The sequence below is a fragment of the Grampus griseus genome (assembly GCF_964374135.1).
Source record: "Grampus griseus genome assembly, chromosome: 5".
Lineage (NCBI taxonomy): Eukaryota > Metazoa > Chordata > Mammalia > Artiodactyla > Delphinidae > Grampus > Grampus griseus.
Window position 1 is genome coordinate 97,774,044 of NC_138998.1, and position 21,439 is coordinate 97,795,482.

The 21,439-nt window shown below is 36.8% G+C and overlaps 1 pseudogene across 1 annotated transcript; it reads left to right on the forward strand.

Moving 5' to 3' along the window:
* The first annotated feature begins 15,675 nt into the window (after positions 1-15,675).
* LOC309823178 (large ribosomal subunit protein uL11-like) lies at positions 15,676-16,193 on the forward strand (annotated as a pseudogene). The gene has a single exon. The product of its transcript is annotated as a large ribosomal subunit protein uL11-like (transcript).
* The last annotated feature ends 5,246 nt before the right edge of the window (positions 16,194-21,439 follow it).

Consider the following 21,439-nt stretch of genomic DNA (forward strand, 5'->3'; position numbering starts at 1 on the left):
TGTTGCCATTTTTCTGGCCTGTTATAGTAATTTCCTCACTGTTTTTCCAGCTACTACTAATAGTTTGCTCACCCTCTTTCTCGTTTTTGCTACTGGGTTCTTAAAGTTCTTTCAGTGTCTGCCCAATTCAGAGACCCAAGGCCACATGTTTTAGGTTTTTGCAACCCATTTTACTATAGCAATTCATTTCTAGGTGCTAATTTCTCTATCAGTTAGTTTTTACTGTGTAGCCCACCATCCAAAACTAACTTGCCTGAAACAGCAATCATTTATTTACCAGCTCCTGATACTGTGGGTTAGCATTTTGGATTGGACTCAGCTGCAAAGTTTTGGTGCTGGTCTCAGGTGGTCTTGCTTATGCTTTCCTGGTCAGAGAGCAGTCAGTGGCCTCACTCACATATCTGGTAGTTAGCAGGCTCTCATATGGGTACTGGGCCACATGTCATCATCCAGCAGGCTAATTTAGGCTTATTTACATGCAGTGGTTCCAGGGTTCCCAAGAGCAGCAAGGGAGCAATCAAGTTGTACTCAAAAACGTACAACTACTTTTCAAGTCTCTGCTTGTGTAATTATTTCTACCATCCCATTGTCCACGTGGTCAAGTGCAGATTCGAGGTTTAGAAGAATAGACTTTACCTCTTCATGGGAATCACTGCAAAGTGACCTTTGCAAAGGGACACGTGTGCAGGATGGATACCATTTGTGGCCACTTTTTCAATCTATTGATACAATGAAATAAAAATGAAAGAGTTTAAAAATAGTAGTCTTGGGCTTCCCTGGTGGTGCAGTGGTTAAGAATCCGCCTGCCAATGCAGGGGACACAGGTTCGAGCCCTTGGTCCAGGAAGATCCCACATGCCACGGAGCAACTAAGCCCATGCGCCACAACTACTGAGTCCACGTGCCACAACTACTGAAGCCCATGCACCTAGAACCCGTGCTCCACAACAAGAGAAGCCACCACAATGAGAAGCCCGCACACCGCAACGAAGAGTAGCCCCCGCTTGCCACAACTAGAGAAAAGCCCGCGTGCAGCAATAAAGACCCAACGCAGCCAAAATAAAATAAAATAAATAAAATAAAATAAATTTTTTTAAAAAATATATATAGTAGTCTTTGGGACTTACCTGGTAGTCCAGTGGTTAAGACTCCCTGCTTCCACCACAGTGGGCACGGGTTCCATCACTGGTGGCAGAACTAAGATCCCACATGCTGCATGGTGTGGCCAAAAAAAAAAAAGAAAGAAAGAAAAAAAAGAAAGGTAGTCTTTATTTTTATTTTTTTATTTTTTTGAATTTTATTTTATTTTTTTATACAACATGTTCTTATTGGTTATCTATTTTATACATATTAGTGTATGTATGTCAGTCCCAATCTCCCAGTTCATCCCACCACCACCACCTCCCCTGCACTTTCCCCTGTTGGTGTCCATACGTTTGTTCTCTACATCTGTGTCTCTATTTCTGCCCTGCAAACCAGTTCATCTGTGCCATTTTTCTAGGTTCCACATATATGCATTAATATACGATATTTGTTTTCTCTCTCTGACTTACTTGACTCTGTATGACAGTCTCTAGATCCATCCACGTCTCTACAAGTGACCCAATTTCGTTCCTTTTTATGGCTGAGTAATATTCCATTGTATATATGTACTACAACTTCTTTATCCATTCATCTGTCGATGGGCATTTAGGTTGCTTCCATGACCTGGCTATTGTGAATAGTGCTGCAATGAACATTGGGTTGCATGTGTCGTTTTGAATTATGGTTTTCTCTGGGTATATGCCTAGTAGTGGGATTGCTGGATCATATGGTAATTCTATTTTTAGTTTCTTAAGGAACCTCCATACTGTTCTCCATAGTGACTATATCAGTTTACATTCCCACCAACAGTGCAAGAGGGTTCCCTTTTTCCACACCCGCTCTAGCATTTGTTGTTAGCAGATTTTCTGATGATGCCCATTCTAACTGGTTTGAGGATATACTTCATTGTAGTTTTGATTTGCATTTCTCTAATAATTAGTGATGTTGAGCAACTTTTCATGTGCCTCTTGGCTATCTGTAATAGAAATGTCTATTTAGGTCTTCTGCCCATTTTTTGATTGGGTTGTTTGTTTTTTAAATATTGAGCTGCATGAGCTGTTTATATATTTTGGAGATTAATCCTTTGTCCGTTGATTTGTTTGCAAATATTTTCTCCCATTCTGAGGGTTATCTTTTTGTCTTGTTTGTAGCTTCCTTTGCTTTGCAAAAGCTTTTAAGTTTCATTAGTTCCCATTTGTTTATTTTTGTTTTGATTTCCATTACTCTAGGAGGTGGATCAAAAAAGATCTTGCTGTGATTGATGTCAAGCAGTGTTCTTCCTATGTTTTCCTCTAAGATTTTTATAGTGTCCAGTCTTACATTTAGGTCTTAATCCATTTTGAGTTTATTTTTGTGTATGGTGCTAAGGAGTGTTCCAATTTCATTCTTTTACATGTAGCTGTCCAGTTTTCCCAGCACCACTTATTGAAGAGACTGTCTTTTCTCCATTGTATATCCTTGCCTCCTTTGTCATAGATTAGTTGAACATAGGTGTGTGAGTTTACCTCTTGGCTATCTATCCTGTTCCATTGATCTATATTCCTGTTTTTGTGCCAGTACCATATTGTCTTGATTACTGTAGTTTTGTAGTATAGTCTGAAGTCAGGGAGTCTGATTTACCCAGCTCCATTTTTTTCCCTCAAGACAGCTTTGGCTATTTGGGGTCTTTTGTGTCTCCATACAAATTTTAAGATTTTTTTGTTCTAGCTCTGTAAAAAATGTGACTGGTAATTTGATAGGGATTGCATTGAATCTCTAGATTGTTTTGGGTAGTATAGACATTTTCACAATATTGATTCTTCTAATCCAGGAACATGTTATATCTCTCCATCTGTTTGTGTCATCTTTGATTTCTTTCATCAGTGTCTTATAGTTTTCTGAGTCAAGGTCTTTTACCTCTTTAGGTAGGTTTATTCCTAGATATTTTATACTTTTTGTTGTGATGGTGAAAATGGGATTGTTTCCTAATTTCTCTATCTGATCTTTCATTGTTAGTGTATAGGAATGCAAGAGATTTCTGTGCATTAATTTTGTATCCTGCAAATTTACCATCATTGATTAGCTCTAGTAGTTTTCTGGTGGCATCTTTAAGATTCTCTATGTATAGTATCATGTCATCTGCAAACAGTGACAGTTTTTACTTCTTCTTTTCCAATTTGTATTCCTTGTATTTCTTTTTCTTTGATTGCCATGGCTAGGACTTCCAAAACTATGTTGAATAATTGTGCTGAGAGTGGACATCCTTGTCTTGTTCCTGATCTTAGAGGAAATGCTTTCAATTTTTCACCCTTGAGAAGGATGTTTGCTGTGGATTTGTCATATATGACCTTTATTATGTTGAGGTAGGTTCCCTCTATGCCCACCTTCTGGAGAGTTTTTATCATAAATGGGTGTTGAATTTTGTCAAAAGCTTTTTCTGCATCTATTGAAATGATCATGTGGTTTTTATTCTTCAGTTTATGAATGTGGTGTATCTCACTGATTGATTTGGGGATACCAAAGCATACTTACATCCCTAGGGTAAATCCCACTTGATCATGGTGTATGATCCCTTTAAAGTGTTGTTGGATTCTGTTTGCTAGTATTTTGTTGAGGATTTTTGCATCTATGTTCATTAGTGCTATTGGCCTGTAATTCTCTTTCTTTTTTTTTTTTAACACGATTTAAAAATATTTATTTATTTATTTGGCTGCATCAGGTCTTAGTTGCGGCATGTGGGATCTTTCATTGCAGTGCACAGGCTTCTCTTTAGCTGTGGCATGCAGGCTCCAGAACACGTGAGCTTAGTTGCCCTGTGGCATGTGGGATCTTAGTTCCCCAACCAGGGGTGAAACCAGTGTCCCCTGCATTGAAATGCAGATTCTTAAACATTGGACCACCAGGAAGTCCCTGAAATCCTCTTTCTTTGTGATATCTTTGTCTGGTTTTGGTATCAGGGTGATGCTGACCTTATAGAATGAGTCAAAAACATTCCTTACTCTGCAATTTTTTGGAATAGTTTGAGAAGGAAAGGTATTGACTCTGCATGTTTGGTGAATCACCTGTGAAGCCATCTGGTCATGGACTTTTTTTCACTGGGATTTTTTTCTTTTTTTTAATTACTGATTCAATTTCATTGCTGGTAATTAGTTCATATTTCCTATTTCTTCCCAGTTCAGATTGGAAAATAGTACATTTCTAGGAATTTGTCCATTTTTTCTAGGTTGTTCATTTTGTTGTCATATAGTTGTTCACAGTAATGTCTTAAGATCTGTTGTATTTCTGTGGTATTGTTTGTAAGTTTTCCCTTTTCACTTCTGATTTTATATATTTGGGCCCTCCTTTTTTCTTGACGAGTCTGGCTAAAGGTTCATCAATTTTGTTTATCTTTTCAAAAACACAGCTTTTAGCTTCATTGATCTTTTCTTTTTTTTTTTTTCTTTTCTTTTTTTTTTTGGTCTTGATTTCATTTGTTTCTGCTCTGATCATTATGATTTCTTTCCATCTACTAACTTTGTGTTTTGTTTGCTCTTCTTTTTCTAGTTCCTTTAAGTTAGGTTGCTTATTTGAGATTTTTCTTTTTTCCTGAGGTAGTCTTGAATTGCTATAAACTTTTCTTTTAGAAGTGCTTTTGCTGTGTCCCATAGATTTTGGGTCATGTTTTCATTTTCATTTGTCTCTAGGTATTTTTTAATTTCTTCTTCAATTTCTTCAGTGATCGATTAGCTGTTTAGTTTACTTTTATGTTTGTATTTTTATTCTTATTTATGTTTATTGTTTAGCCTTCCTGTGTTTGAGATTTTGTTTGCACCCTTTAAGAGTGGCATCTCTATTTCCTACACCCTCTGGCTCTCCTGAAAGTAAGCCCTTCTGGCCTTCAAAGCCAAATGTTCTGGGTGCACACCTTCCTGGTGCAGGAACCCTGGGCTGGGGAGCCCAATGTGGGGCTTGGACTCCTCATTCCTCGTGGAGAACCTCTCCAGTTTTAATTATCCTCCTGCTTCTCAGTTGCTCACCTAAGGGTAAGTGTCTTGACTATACCATGTCTTTGCCTTTCCTACCTGTCTCATTGTGGTTGCTTCTTTATATCTTTAGGTGCAGAAAATCTTTTCTGTGGGTTTTCAAGTCTTTTTCATCAATAGTTGCTCTGTAAATAGTTGTAATTTTGGTTTGCCTGTGGAAGGAGGTAAGCTCAGTGTCTTCCTACTCCACCATCTTGGCTACTCCTATCTCCTATCATTTATGGCACCAAGTAAAAGTCAACAATAATGATTAAACATGTGGAAAAAAATTTTAACAAAGTATTAGAGACGTTAAAATATTAGTTTTAGAGTTCTTTATGATCTAATTCTTATCACAGGAGAGCTCCTGCCTTGTTTTGTTTTTTTTGTTTATTTTTTGTGTGTGTGTGGTACGCGGGCCTCTCACCGCTGCGGCCTCTCCCGCTATGGAGCACAGTCTCCGGAAGTGCAGGCCAAGTGGCCACGGCTCACGGGCCCAGCCGCTCCGTGGCATGCGGGATCCTCCCAGGCCGGGGCACGAACCTGCGTCCCCCGCATCGGCAGGTGGACTCCCAGCCACTGCGCCACCAGGGAAGCCCTTGTTTTGTTTATTAATTTATTTATTTTATAAATTTTTATTGGAGTATAGTTGCTTTACAATGTTGTGTTAGTTTCTAGTGTACAGCAAAGTGAATCAGCTATACATATACATATATCCCCTCTTTTTTGGATTTCCTTCCCATTTAGGTCACCACATAGCACTGAGTAGAGTTCCCTGTGCTATACAGTAGGGTCTCATTAGTTATCAATTTTATACGTACTATCAATAGTGTATAAATGTCAGTCCCAAATCTCCCAATTCATCCCACTCCCCCCTTTCCCCCTTGGTATCCATATGTTTGTTCTCTATGTCTGTGTCTGTATTTCTGCTTTGTAAATAAGATTGTCTATACCAATTTTTTCAGGTCCCACATATATGAGTTAATATACAATATTTGTTTTTCTCTTTCTGACTTACTTCACTCTGTATGACAGTCTTTCTCTAGGTCCATCCACGTCTCTACAAATGACCCAATTTCGTTCCTTTATATGGCTGAGTAATATTCCATTGTGTATATGTACCACATCTTCTTTATCCATTCATCTGTCGATGGGCATTTAGGTTGCTTCCATGTCCTGGCTATTGTAAATAGTGCTGCAATGAACATTGGGTTGCGTGTGTCTTTTTGAATTATGTTTTTCTCTGGGTATATGCCCAGTAGTGGGATCACTGGGTCATATGGTAGTTCTATTTTTCGTTTTTTAAGGAACCTCCATACTGTTCTCCATAGTGGCAGTATCAATTTACAATCCCACCAGCAGTACAAGACGGTTCCCTTTTCTCCACACCCTCTCCAGCATTTATTGTTTGTAGATTTTATGATGATGGTCATTCTGACCAGTGTGAGGTGATATCTCATTGTAGTTTTGATGTGCATTTCTCTGAGAATTAGTGACATTGAGCATCCTTTCATGTGTTTGTTGGCCATCTGTATGTCTTCTTTGGAGAAATGTCTAATTAGGTTTTCTGCCCATTTTTTGATTGGGTTACATGAGCTGTTTGTTTATTTTGGAGAGTAATCCTTTGTCAGTTGCTTCATTTGCAACTATTTTCTCCCATTCTGAAGATTGTCTTTTTGTCATGTTTATGGTTTCCTTTGCTGTGCAAAAGTTTTAAGTTTAATTAGGTTCCATTTGTTTATTTTATTCTCATTACTCTAGGAAGTGGGTCAAAAAAGATCTTGCTGCGATTTATGTCAAACAGTGTTCTTCCTACGTTTTCCGCTAAGAGTTTTAGTGTCTGGCCTTACATTTAGTTCTTTAATCCATTTTGAGTTTATTTTTGTGTATGGTGTTAGGAAATGTTCTAATTTCATTCTTTTACATGTAGCTGTCCAGTTTTCCCATCACCAGTTATTGAAGAGACTGTCTTTTCTCCATTGTATATTCTGACCTCCTTTGTCATAGATTAGGTGACCATAGGTGTGTGGGTTTATCTCTTGGCTGTCTATCCTGTTCCATTGATCTATATTTCTATTTTTGTGCCAGTACCATACTGTCTTGATTACTGTAGCTTTGCAGTATAGTCTGAAGTCAGGGAGCCTGATTCCTCCAACTCTGTGTTTTATTTTTTCCTCAAGATTGCTTTTGCTATTTGAGGTCTTTTGTGTTTCCATACAAATTGTAAAATTTTTTGTTCTAATTCTGTGAAAAATGCCATTGGTAATTTCCTGCCTTGTTTTTTTATAAGCTATATAGTCATAGGATTTTTCCAAACATATTGCTCAAAACTTTATTTTACAGATCAGAAAACTAAGACCCAGTGAAGTTAGGGGCTGGGGCAAAGACTGCACAACTGACAGAGCAGGAGCTAAAACCTGGACCCAGACTCTGACTGTCAATCCAGAACTCTTTTATCCAAATATTGGGAAAAGTATAAAACGTCACAGCAGACACTTTTCCCATTTAGTTTTTTTTGGGGGAAAATATTCCTTATTAAGTGAGTGGTGATACAGATGTCAAGCATTTATGGTGACAACAGTAAAATTTTGGTGCCAAACACATTTTGTTTAATTTGATGCTTTTCAAAAAAGTATTCTGTGATTTTCTCTTTATACTTTAGTAAAATTTTATATGTAATAAATTTGCAAGTATAATGTCATAGAATTAATGATTTAAGTTTTAGTTTGGAAAATATGAATATGGTATTAGAGTTAGATCTTTGCATTTGTCTTCACATTAAGTTATTTTGAACCCTATTAAGCCTGCTTAATTCACAGGATTATAGAAAATAGTGACAATATAGAGGACATCAAACAAGGGACAGATATTCTGTTCATTTATTTTATAATATGGGAAGATGGGACATCACACCCCAAGAAGACTAATCAGGCCAAAGTGAAGCTCAAAAGGACAGGACATACCTCATTAAAGAGGTGTAATACATGATCTGGGGGAAAAATCACTTAAACCCTGAAAATCTTAGTTTTCTCCTCTGTTAAATAGGGACAATTTAATACCAATTTCTATATTTAGTTTTCAATTTTAAACACTAAATGAGATACTTCTTATAAAACACTTAGCAGAAGGCCTGACATGTGTAACATTAATTGGTCTATGTAGATGCCACTCTTCCAATTGTTATTCATTTTTAAAATAAATTTATTTATTTATGTATCTATCTATTTATTTATTTATTTTTGGCCATGTTGGGTCTTCGTTGCTGCGCGCGGGCTTTTCTCTAGTTGCAGCAAGTGGGGGCTACTCTTTGTTGCAGTGCACGGGCTTCTCATTGCAGTGGCTTCTCTTGTTGCGGAGCAGGGGCTCTAGGCACGTGCACTTCAGTAGTTGTGGCTCGCGGACTCTAGAGTGCAGGCTCAGTAGTTGTTGTACATGGGCTTAGTTGCTCGGCAGCATGTGGGATCTTCCCAGACCAGGGCTCGAACCCATGTCCCCTACATTGGCAGGCAGGTTCTTAACACTGTGCCACCAGGGAAGTCCCCTCCAATTGTTATTCATTTTATTGTTCTCTTTTCTCTTTCCTCCTATTAATCATTATAATTAGCTCTAACTTTTTTCTCTCCTTTCCGTTCCTGTCCTCTTTTCCCTCTTCTGGTCTTCTTTTGCTCATCATTTTTCTCTCCAAATATTTTTTCATTATTTTTTACCCAGATTATAACCTTAGCCAGTGAGGGGCAGCACTCACAGCTAGAGTTGTTGACTTCAAATCTCTTATAGTCCTCTGCCTAACAGTCTTTATAAGTCTTTTTTTCCTGTTTCAGTTATACCTCATTTTAAGAAAGGAAGCAAGTGGAAATTCCCTGGTGGTCCAGTGGTTAGGACTCTGGGCTTCCACTCCAGGGGAACTGGGTTCAATCCCTGGTGGGGGAAGTAAGATCCCGTGAGCAGCACAATGTGGCAAAATAAAATACAATTAAATTAAATTAAAAAAATAAAAAAGGAGGCAAGCACTTTTAGTAGATTACTTGGTTCCTTTGTAGATCTGTACACTCTTTTAAGACCCATGCCTTTAAATATAGATATTTTAACATTGCATTTCATGAAAAAGTTAAATTAAATTTCCTGTGTTGTATCCATAATAGTTAACATTTATTGAGAACAAGCTATTTGCTTGTTCTATGCATTTCATGTTTATTTACTGACTTACATACCTAGAAGAGCATAGTGCATGTATTTTACCTGGAGGAGCACAACATCTGACAAAACAGTTTTTTTTTTTAAGTTTTTTGAAAAAAATATTACATGTCCAATAAATAAAATGACGACAACACAAATAAGTGCATAGAAATTAGCTTGTACCCATAATTCCATGATCCATAATTGGTTAACACTTTACTATATATCCTCATACATGCATACATGTTTTATAGACACACATATTTTATAACTGAGCTCATACTGCACACATAGTTTTTTAACTGCATACACAATTTTGTGATACAGTATTTCTTGATGTTGAATGGGGCCTATACGTTAAGCTCTAGCAGGAAACCAGAGCCGTGTATGTTCCCTTTACTGAAAAAAGGTCCTCTTCTCTTTGGAAAAGTCATCATTTCCCATTGGCCACACATATTCAGATTGCTGTGGCAAGGATGACCCATGGTGGTGACAATGACAGATTGGGAGGAAGTAGAGAAAGGTAGTTATCCCAAAACCTTTGTAGTAAACTTATTGTTATTTTGGAGGAAGCTAATGAAACATTTCTCAATTTCCATGAACTGTGTGATTAAGCATGCATCTCTTACCATTCTCCAAAGGGTGACATTTTTCTAAAGAGAGGCATCTAAGTGCCCTGAGAAGGTTGCAAATATAAGAGAAGACCTTTATTTAGTGGTCCTAATGAGCTCCTTACACTGATTCTTCCTGTTTTTTACATTACATAAAAATATAGAACAGATACAATGGTAAATTTCTATAAGGAGGTTTCATTAAGAGCTAAAATCTTTGGCCTAATTTGGAAGAGGCTAAAAATTACAGGGTTCATATAGGTCAGTAATGTTTTGGAACAACAGCAGATGAGGAGATTCTGAAATTCTTAGAGTATGTCACAAGAAGTTGAATTATAGACTGTAGGTTAGACCAGAGATAGACTTTAGCTGGGAAAAGGAAGAAGAGATAATGATTAGTGTGAGTTGAGTTTTTGCAGCAGTCAGAATTAAACACATAGTGATCTTTGAAAGGAAAAATTAATGAAAAGTAGTGTTTATATAACTACATTTTAAAGAAGTAAACAGTTCTTAGAATGTTGGCCTTAAGCTGACAGAATATTTCCTTTAGCTAGATATTCTCTTATTTTAGACTATATATAAAAGAGAACAAACAAATTGCCAAGTGGCCTCCTGTCAAATCAACAATTATTTTACTCCACTCACATTCCATGCAAGTTTAAATGAATGCTATAAAATCTTAAATCTATAGACTGGGTGTACTTTCACCCAAGTCCTCCTACTGAGAACTCTTAATTAACAACTTATTGGCAGTTTAACCTTAATCTGCTTGTTAAACTATGTGTTGGTGTGAGACACCAGGAATGTCTCATGATGATCACATTTACCATTTATGCCATTTGCAGCCATATGCTATTAAAAAAATGGTCATTTTGCATATAGTTCACTCCTACCTAGTTTAGTCCATGATATTATACTTGTGAGAGCATATCCAGATGCTGTGTTCTCTATTTAAAACAGTATTTTCCAATCAGAAATGTGTGGCCCTTGATTTATGGATATTGAGTATATGTACTGCAGTGCTAACCCAATATTTTCAATAAAGGAATTTATGCATTCAGAAAAAAAATAAAGGCACTTGTGAACCCTCTGCTTCAGAGATGATATAATTGGTATATTGTGTGCCCTTCTCTTATGGCCCCACCCGTGATTAGTGGTTTCCTGAGGACGGGACTTTCCAAAGGGTGAGTAACACTAACAGTGACTAATCTGAGGAAATCAAGGGCAAGTTGACTTTGAAAATATCAACTGAACTTATCTGAGGAGTCAACATAGAGATGAGGGGTGATTTATATCTAACAAGTGAGAACCTGGCTTCTTGGTGTCCCACTAGTTTTACTCTGCAGCTGATGTCAACTAGTTTTTTAGCTATATTTGGATGTCAGTTGTGCCTGTGGATAACATTATATGTTACCATTATAAGATCTTTAAAAGATAGCAGTGCCTTTTTTTTTTTTTTTCTTTTCTAGTAATGTGGAGTGGTTGGTTGCAGACTAAACCTTCCCCTGAGAATCAGAAATGCTGGACAATACATAAAACCACTGCTTAAAGACATTTGGAAACTATGAAGCTACTAAGGGCTTTGATAGGTCAAGATTCCCAGGAGAAGGTGCATTGGACACATTGAGGAACCTCCTTAAATCTTCTAGGCCCTAACTGTTCTCCAGGTCCTCAAACTTACTGTGGACACAAGGTCACAACCATTTCTTCAACAAGCTTTGCAGGCTGCTTCAGCCTCCCCCAAGGTGAGTGCTAGTCTCCACACAGACTCCATTGCTCCTGATGTGGTATGAGTTGCTGCAGCTATGGCACCAGGCCCCACCATACCCATCAAGGATCTGATTACTCTCACTAGTTCTGGAGTTAGAAGAATCAACATGTTGTAGGGTATGGGATTCAGTTTCCTTGGTGGGTCTGAAGAGACCCGTTGAAACATCAGGAATGCATAGAAGTTAATGTCTTGTGGGTAAATTTTGACCAATGAAAGTTAAGTCAATCAATAGAGGGAGCCATTGAATAAATTCCTCTCTCTTTCTCCCCCTATCAGACTACTCCAAGACAAAGTGTTTCTATACAGTGAGCCTCTCTTCATGAAGCGGTGGTCATCTGCAGTAATACACTAGCTCATATTTCCTTTTCCTCCTTTTCTACCCACTTTATTTTCCCTTTACTTTTACTATCTCAGAGTTATACCTCCCTGTTAAAAATTAGCACTTAACCTTTACCTCAGGATCTATTTTCTAGGGAACCTAGGCTAAGACAGAATGCAAGAATAGAGAAGTGAGCCCAGTTTGGCCCTAAGTTCTCCTTTTAGATGTTTGTCTGTTTGTAAGTAGAAGCCAGGAGGCTGAGAAGCTAAGCAAAATTTCTAGCAGTCTTACAGTGCTGGTGGTCAAAAATTGGACTTCAGGCCAACCAAGGAGAGGCTCAGGCAAACATTCCAATTTTAACTTACAACTCTATAAGGGCTAGACATTAAATCAACTTAATCCTTGATTTAATTAAAATTAATCTTCCTTTTATCTAACTACCAAACAAAAATGAATGCTCTCTAGAAGATATTATCTAGAGTCTTAAAATATCACTACAATTTATCAAATGTATTTTCTAGCTGCTAATGAAAAATTACTAGGAGGCAAAACCACATGACTGAAAAATAAGAGAAAAACAGATTATAGAAATATACTTACTGGAGATCCAAATATTGGAATTATTATACGTGATCTTTAAAATAACATATTAATATGTTCCAGAAATAAGATCACAAAATGGAAAATCTCAGCATAAAACTCAAAAATATAAAAATTCTTCAAATGAAATTATAGAGCTGAAAAAATATAATAACTAAAATTAAAAAGTTAAGAGCAGTAGATTAGAAGCAATTTAGGAGAGCATTAGTAAATTGGAACATACATTGGGAGAAAATCTTCTGTACAAAGCACAGAGAGAAAAACAGAATGGAATATACAAAAAAAAAAAAAGAGGAAGCATAAGAGATATATGGGAAATAGTGAAAATATTTAACATATATGTAATTTAAATCCTACAAAAAACAAACCAAAACAAATTCAGAAGAGACAGATGAAGCAGAGATAAAATTTGAAGATCAAAATGATGTTCATAATAAACATGAAGCCACAAATTCAGGAAACCATAAACATCATTTAAATTAAATACAGAGAAAGCATACATATAGGTGTATCATAGTAACATTTTTCAAAACCAAAGACAGAGAAAATATTAATACAAGCTAGAGGAAAAAGATGTATGATTTTTAAAATAGCCGTGATAAAACTGATGCTTGAATTCTCAACAAAAGAAAGTAGACCACAAACATCAAAGTGACAACTAATGTCAGAGCTAGAAGAAAATAACTGTACTAGAATTTTGCACCCACTGAAAAATAACTTTCTAAAATGAAAGTGAAATAAAGATGTTTTCACATGAAAAAACTGAAAAAATTATTCACAGTAGACTTACACTAAAGAAATACTAATGGGAATTCTTTAGTCAGAAGGTAAATGGTTCCAGATAGAAAGCAAAATGAAATAGGAAGACATAATGAACAACAGAAAGGGTAAATACATGGGTAAATCTAAATGAATATGAAATGTCTTAAACAATAATAATATTGGAAGGGAACCCTCTTGCACTGTTGGTGGGAATGTAAACTGATACAGCCACTATGGAGAACAGTATGGAGGTTCCTTAAAAAAGTAAAAATACAATTACCATATGATCCAGCAATCCCACTACTGGACATATACTCAGAGAAAACCATAATTCAAAAAGACACACGCACCCCAATGTTCATTGCAGCACTATTTACAATAGCCAGGTCATGGAAGCAACCTAAATGCCCATCGACAGACAAATGGATAAAGAAGTTGTGGTACATATATACAATGGAATATTACTCAGCCATAAAAAGAAACAAAATTGGATCATTTGCTGAGACGTGGATGGATCTAGAGACTGTCATAAAGAGTGAAGTAAGTCAGAAAGAGAAAAACAAATATCGTATATTAACGCATGTATGTGGAACCTAGAAAAATGGTACAGATGAACCGGTTTGCAGGGCAGAAATTGAGACACAGATGTAGAGGACAAATGTATGGACACCAAGGGGGGAAAGCGGTGGTGTGGGTGGTTGTGTGATGAATTAGGATATTGGGATTGACATGTATACACTGATGTGTATAAAACTGATGACTAATAAAAACCTGCTGTATAAAAAAATAAATTAAAAAAAATTCAAAACTTCAAAAAAAAAGATAAATAGAAGTTGTCTGAATAGTTATTGAATTTTTGGTTTTTTTTGTTTGTTTGTCTTTATGTCCTTATTGGAGGATAATTGCTTTACAATGGTATGTTAGTTTCTGTTTTATAACAAAGTGAATCAGTTATACATATACATATGTTCCCATATCTCTTCCCTCTTGCATCTCCCTCCCGCCCACCCTCCCTATCCCACCCCTCTAGGTGGTCACAAAGCACCGAGCTGATCTCCCTGTGCTATGCGGCTGCTTCCCACTAGCTATCTATTTTACGTTTGGTAGTGTATATATGTCCATGCCTCTCTCTCACTTTGTCACAGCTTACCGTTCCCCCTCCCCATATCCTCAAGTCCATTCTCTAGTAGGTCTGTATCTTTATTCCCATCTTACCCCTAGGTTCTTCATGACATTTTTTTTTCCGGAGATTCCATATATATGTGTTAGCTTACGGTATTTGTCTTTCTCTTTCTGACTTACTTCACGCTGTATGACAGACTCTAGGTCCATCCACCTCACTACAAATAACTCAAATTTGTTTCTTTTTATGGCTGAGTAATATTCCATTGTATATATGTGCCACATCTTCTTTATCCATTCATCCAATGATGGACACTTAGGTTGCTTCCATCTCCCGGCTACGGTAAACAGAGCTGCAATGATCATTTTGGTACATGATTCTTTTTGAATTATGGTTTTCTCAGGGTATATGCCCAGTAGTGAGATTGCTGGGTCATATGGTAGTTCTATTTGTAGTTTTGTAAGGAACCTCCATACTGTTCTCCATAGTGGCTGTACCAATTCACATTACCACCAGCAGGGCAAGAGTGTTCCCTTTTCTCCACACCCTCTCCAGCATTTATTGTTTGTAGATTTTTTGATGATGGCCATTCTGACCGGTGTGAGATGATATCTCATTGTACTTTTGATTTGCATTTCTCTAATGATTAATGATGTTGAGCATTCTTTCATTTGTTTGTCAGCAATCTGTATATACCCTTTGGAGAAATGTCTATTTAGGTCTTCTGCCCATTTTTGGATTGGGTTGTTTGTTTTTTTGTTATTGAGCTGCATGAGCTGCTTGTAAATCTTGGAAATTAATCCTTTGTCAATTGCTTCATTTGCAAATATTTTCTCCCATTCTGAGGGTTGTCTTTTGGTCTTCTTTATGGTTTCCTTTGCTGTGCAAAAGCTTTGAAATTTCATTAGGTCCCATTTGTTTATTTTTGTTTTTATTTCCATTTCTCTAGGAGGTGGGTCAAAAAGGATCTTGCTGTGATTTATGTCATAGAGTGTTCTGCCTATGTTTTCCTCTAAGAGTTTGATAGTGTCTGGCCTTACATTTAGGTCTTTAATCCATTTTGAGCTTGTTTTTGTGTATGGTGTTAGGGAGTGTTCTAATCTCATACTTTTACATGTAGCTGTCCAGTTTTCCCAGCACCACTTATTGAAGAGGCTGTCTGGGAAAATAGCACTTTTAAAACAGAAGGGAGCTTTCAGCTTGAAGCGGCCAAGGTGCAACTTTCTTGGGTCATCCCAAATATGGGTTCATATGACACCAGCCACCTCCACCTTGCCGCCTAAGTTCAACCCCAAGGAGATAAAAGCTGTATATCTGAGGTGCACTGATGGGAAAGTCGGTGCCACATTTGCCCTGGCCAGCAATATCGGCTCCCTCGGTCTGTTTCCAAAAGAGGTTGGTGATGACATCACCAGGCAACTAGTAATTGGAAGGGTCTGAGAATTACAGTGAAACTGACCATTCAGAACACACAGGCCCAGATTGAGGTAGTACCTTCTGCCTCTGTCCTGATCATCAAAGCTGTCAAAGAACTGCCAAGAGACAGAAAGAAGCAGAAAAACATTAAGCACAGTGGAAACATCACTTTTGATGAGATTGTCAACATTGTGCAACAGATGAGGCACTGATCTTTAGCTAGAGAACTCTCTGGAACCATTAAAGAGATCCTGGGGATTTTCCAGCCCGTGGGTTGCAATGCTGATGGCTGCCACCCTCACGACATCAGAGATGACATCAACAGTGGTGCAGTGGAATGCCTAGCTAGTTAAGAACTACAAAGGAAAATAATTAAATAAAGGGTTATTTGATGACCGATAAATAAATAAATAAGAGGGGAGTCAGAAAGTGGAAATTAGGACAAGATTCCTTGGTGAAAGTGCTTCTTCACCAGAGGTGGTAAAGATACTATAGAAGTTTGGAACTGATGGTGGGAGCCTTTGTGAACCAAGTTAAGATCTGAAATTTAGGTAAGACTTAGTACCAGAAGTGCAATTTATAATAGCAATAGAAGAGGGAGCTCTTGAACTGAGAAACTGGGAAAGCTACCTCTTCCCGCACTTCAAAAGATCCTCCTTCAAACTGAGAAAAATCTGACTTATTTAAGTATAATTGACAAAGTATTGTGCAACTAAAACATCCAAAGGAAGCTGCTCTAGGGAAACAAAAGGGCAAAAAAAAAAAGACCTGAAAATAGATACAAAACTTCCCTACAGATTAACAACACTCCCTACAAAAATATCAGCCCAAAGCAGAAGAAAAGTGCAATATAACATTCCAACATGAATAAAGAGGCATAAAATCTTGATGCAATTGCAGACAGGAAATAAAACAATAAAAAATAAATACATGACAACATACAAGGGAACTCCCATAAGGCTATCAGCTAATTTTTCAGCAGAAACTCTGCAGGCCAGAAGGGAATGGCACAATATATTTAAAGTGATGAAAGGGAAAAACCTACAACCAAGAATACTTTACCCAGCAAGGCTTTTGTTCAGATTTGATGGAGAAATCAGAAGCTTTACAGACAAGCAAAAATTAAAAGAGTTCAGCACCACCAAACCAGCTTTACAACAAATGTTTAAGGATCTTCTCTCGGCAAAAAAGAAAAGGCCACAACTAGAAACAAGAAAATCGTGAAGTGAAAAACTCAGCAGTAAAGGCAAACACACAGTAAAGGTAGGAAATCATCCACAAACAAAACTCATAGGGAGGATAAAAGACAAGAGTAGTAAAATCATCTATATTTACAATAAGCGTTAAAGGGTGCATGAAACAATTAGATATTAAATATTATATCAAAAACAGTAATCATGAGAGGAGGAGAATACAAATGCAGGGTTTTAAAAATGCATTTTAAATGAAGGGATCAGCAATTAAAACAATTATGTATATAGACAGCTATAAGAAAAAACCTCATGGTAACTGCAAACCAAAAACCTATAATAGATATACACATAAAAAAAGAAAAAGGAATCCAAACATAACACTAAAGGTAGTCATCAAATCACAGAAGAGAACAAAAGAAGAATGGCAAAAAAAGACATACAAAAACAAATCCCAAACAATTAACAAAATGGCAATAAGAACATACACAGTGATAATTACCTTAAATATAAACAGACTAAATGCTTCAACCAAAAGCCACAGAGTGGTTGAATGGATACAAAAACAAGACTTGTATATATGCTGCCTAGAAGAGACTCACTTCAGATCTAGGGACACATACAGACTGAAAGTGAAGGGATGGAAAAAGGTATTCCATGCACATGGAAATCATAGTCAATGGTGAAAAGTTGAGAGCATTTCCTCTAAGATCAGGAACATGACAAGGATGCCCACTCTCACCAATTTTATTCAACATAGTTTTGGAAGTCCTAGCCATAGCAATCAGAGGAGAAAAATAAATGAAAAGAATTCAGATTGGAAAGGAAGAAGTAAAACTGTCACTGTTTGCAGATGACATGATACTATACACAGAAAATCTGAAAAATGCCACCAGAAAACTACTAGAGCTTATCAATGAATTTGGTAAAGTTACAGGATGCAAAATTAATGTACAGAAATCTGTTGCGTTTCTATACACTAGCAATGAACTATCAGAAAGAGGAATTAAGGAAACATCCCATTTACTATCACATCAAAAAGAATAAAATACCTAGGAATAAACCTAGGTATAAAATAAAATAAAATACCTCAGGAGGCAAAACACCTGTACTTGGAAAACTATAAGACACCGATGAAAGAAATTGAAGATGACACTAACAGATGGAAAGATATACTGTGTTCTTGGATTGGAAGCATCAATATTGTTAAAATGACCATACTACCAAAGGCAATCTACAGATTCAATGCAATCCGTATAAAAATACCAATGGTGGGGCTTCCCTGGTGGTGCAGTGGTTGAGAGTCCGCCTGCTGATGCAGGGGACATGGGTTCGTGCCCCGGTCCGGGAGGATCCCACATGCCGCGGAGCGGCTGGGCCCGTGAGCCATGGCCGCTAAGCCTGCGTGTCCGGAGCCTGTGCTCCGCAACAGGAGAGGCCACAACAGTGAGAGGCCCACGTACAGCAAAAAAAAAAAAAAAAAAAAAAAATACCAATGGCATTTTTCACAGAACTAGAACAAATAATTTTAAAATTTGTATGGAAACATAAAAGACTCCAAATAGTCAAAACAATCTAGAGAAAGAACAGAGCTGGAAGAATCACAGTCCCTGACTTCAGACTATACTATAAAGCTACAGTAATTAAAACAGTATGGTACTGGCACAAAAACAGACACATAGAATGGAACAGGAAAGACAGCCCAGAAATAAACCCATGCACTATGGTCAATTAATCTATGACAAAGGAGGCAAGAATATACAATGGAGAAAAGACAGTCTCTTCGATAAGTGGCGCTGGGAAAACGGGACAGCTACATGTAAAAGAATGAAATTAGAACACTCTCTAACACCATACACAAAATAAACTCAAAATGGATTAAAGACCTAAATGTAAGACCAGATACTATAAAACTCCTTGAGGAAAACATAGGGAGAACACTCTTTGACATAAATTGCAGCAATATGTTTTCTGGATCCCTCTCCTAAAGCAAAGGAAACAAAAGCTAAAATAAACAAATGGGACCTAAATAAAACTAAAGGTTTTTCACAGCAAAGGAAACCATCAACAAAACAAAAAGACAACCTACTTAATGGGAGGGGATATGGGAGAAAATATTTGCAAATGATATGACCTATAAGGGGTTAATATTCAACATATATAAACAGCTCATACAATTCAGCATCAAAAAAATAAAAATAAAAAAATGGGCAGAAGGACTGAATATATATTTTTCCAAAGAAGAAATGCAGATGGCCAACAGGCACATGAAAAGATGCTCTACATCACTAATAATCAGGGAAATGCAAATCAAAACCACAATGAGATATCACCTCATACTGGTCAGAATGGGTATCATCAAAAAGAACACAAATAACAAATGTTGGCGAGGATGTGGAGAAAAGGGAACCCTCCTACAGTGTTGGTAGGAATGTAAATTGCTGCAGCCACTGTGGAAAACAGTATGGAGGTTTCTCAAAAAACTAAAAATAGAACTACAATATGAACCAGCAATTCCACTCCTGGGTAAATATTGAAAAAAAACAAAACCACTAATTCCAAAAGGTATTGATACATGGACCCCAACGTTCATAGCAGCATTACTTACAATTACTGAGGTATGGATGCAACCTAAGTATCTGTCAACAGATGACTCGATAAGGAAAATGTGGTATGTATACATACATATATATATATACACACACACACACATAGACACAATGGGATACTACTCGGCCATAAAAAAAATGAAATTTTGCCATTTGCAGCAACATGTATGGACTTGGAGGGCATAATGCTAGGTGAAATACATCAGACAGAGAAAAACCAATACTGTGTGATATCACTTATACATGAAATCTAAAAAAATACAATAAACTAGTGAACATAACAAAAAAGAAGCAGACTCACAGATACAGAGAACAAACTAGTGGTTACCAGTGTGGGGAAGGGTGAAGGGGTGAGGGAGTGGGAGGTACAAACTAATGGGTGTAAGATAAGCTACAAAGATGTATTGTACAACTTGGGGAATATAGCCAATATCTTGTAATCATTGTAAATGGAGTGTAACCTTTAAAAAATAAATAGATACATTAACACAGGGAAGACTTGGCCACCAAAGGAAGCTGATGGTCAGTCAATAGAAAGATTTGAAATGGTACCTAGTAAAATTTAGGAAAGAAATGGAAGAAACAGAATCATTTCATAAATAAAGACTAAATTACAAATAGCATAAGAAGAAATAGACCCTATAGAAAGCACAGCAGGACACAGTGTATACATATGGAAAAAATGAAGTATAAGGGAAATAAGCAAAAAGATTTTTTTAAAGTAAATGTTATAAATGGTAGGCAAAAATGATTCAAAATATGAATAATTGGAGTTCTTCCAGTTGGAGGAAATATAAAAGAATGGAGTAAAGCAAACATTAGAAAATGCTGTGAAATAGGACTTGAATTTGTATATTAAAAAGCATACTCAAGATATGGAAAAAAACTGTCTCAGAATGATCAATACCAAGACATATCCTACTAACACATACCCTGCCAACACAAGATGTAGCCTACTAACACTAGTAGCACACTTTGAGAATCTGGGCAAAAACATTGTGTCATTTATAAGGGAAAGAAAGACAAGTTGGCATAGCTAGAGTCAATGCTAACAGAAACAGAACAATATTTATCAGATACTTGAGGAAAGTTTGAGCCAAGGATTTTAAATCCATCCAAGATATTCTTCAAGTGTCAAAGGTACAGGCAAAAATTTCTGCAAATTCATGGACTGTGGGAATACTATCTGCATTAGGCCTTGCTGAAGTACCTCCGAAAGAACAAAATTGACCCAAGCAGAAAAATGATCAGGGAAACATCAGCAAAAGTCCTGGGAGTGAACACTGAATGTATTTAACAATGAAACTATGGCTAAAACAAGGACTAACAGAAGGGTTACAAAATAAAATGTAGCATGATGATTGTATTTATATAAGCTTTCACTATGGAGGCTGTTATATTAAAAATTATAGTCCTTATGATATTTTTATTCTAGTGACTGTCTTTATAGTTAGACTTTTACATAAAACTCTTAGAACCCTCTTTCTTCAGGCAGTATCTATTGACTCCTTCTGTGAACATCAAGTGAATTAGCTTGTAACTCCTTCCTTTCTCTTCTTTGTAGCTTTCTTTACTCAATTTTAGTTAACAATATTATTATTTATTATGGGCTGAATTGTGTCCTCCCAAAAGGCATGAGGTATGTATATGCTTATTTTATAAGATAAAATGACACGTCTTTTTCCAAAGTGATTGTACCACTTTACATTCTCACCAACAGTGTGTGAGAGATTCAGTTATTTCACCACCTTGCCAGCATATGGTGTTGATAGTCATTTTAATTTTAGCCATTCTGATGAG